Source organism: Myotis brandtii, unplaced genomic scaffold (genome assembly GCF_000412655.1).
Source record: "Myotis brandtii unplaced genomic scaffold, ASM41265v1 scaffold452, whole genome shotgun sequence".
NCBI lineage: Eukaryota > Metazoa > Chordata > Mammalia > Chiroptera > Vespertilionidae > Myotis > Myotis brandtii.
The window spans coordinates 935,034-935,525 of record NW_005367284.1 but is presented as its reverse complement, the minus strand read 5'-3'; the positions used below and the strand labels follow the sequence as shown (position 1 = coordinate 935,525).

Sequence of the window (492 nt, the reverse complement as noted above, 5' to 3'; positions counted from 1 at the left end):
GCAGTGAACAGCAGGCAGGCATATAGTCGAGTGCAGGATTTCCTGTTTTGCGTTTGAAGCAGCGTATAGCACCCCACACAGGTATTCTGGGCTTATTTGAACATCAGATTACATCTAAAGAGGCGGAGATGGGCAGCGGGGCTTTAGCCAAGGGCCAGGATCCTTCAGCCGTAAAGTAGTGGGAAAACAGAGCTTTAAACTCTGCTTGGAATAAATGTGCATACATGTAGGTATGTGTGTGTATACATTTGATACATACGTATCAATCAATGTAACGCCCCGAGAATCGCTCTGGCTGTCCTCGAGCATCCGGAGCCTCGGGGTTTAGAAACTTGAATCCGGAATCTGCCGCCACTGGGCGCAGACGCTCCCCGCTGCCGGCGGAGCCTGGCCGGGAGTTGGCTGAAAATCGGGAGGGAGCCGGGGGGGTGGGGAGGGACGGAGAAGAGCTACCGCTGCCGGGTGTCTTCTCCCCAGGACTGACTCCTGGGG

General features: G+C 54.9%; 1 protein-coding gene across 8 annotated transcripts in view; it reads left to right on the top strand.

The window, feature by feature from the left end:
• ELAVL2 (ELAV like neuron-specific RNA binding protein 2) overlaps positions 1-492 on the top strand; it is a 163,179-nt gene that overhangs the window by 28,130 nt on the left and 134,557 nt on the right. The window lies entirely within an intron of this gene.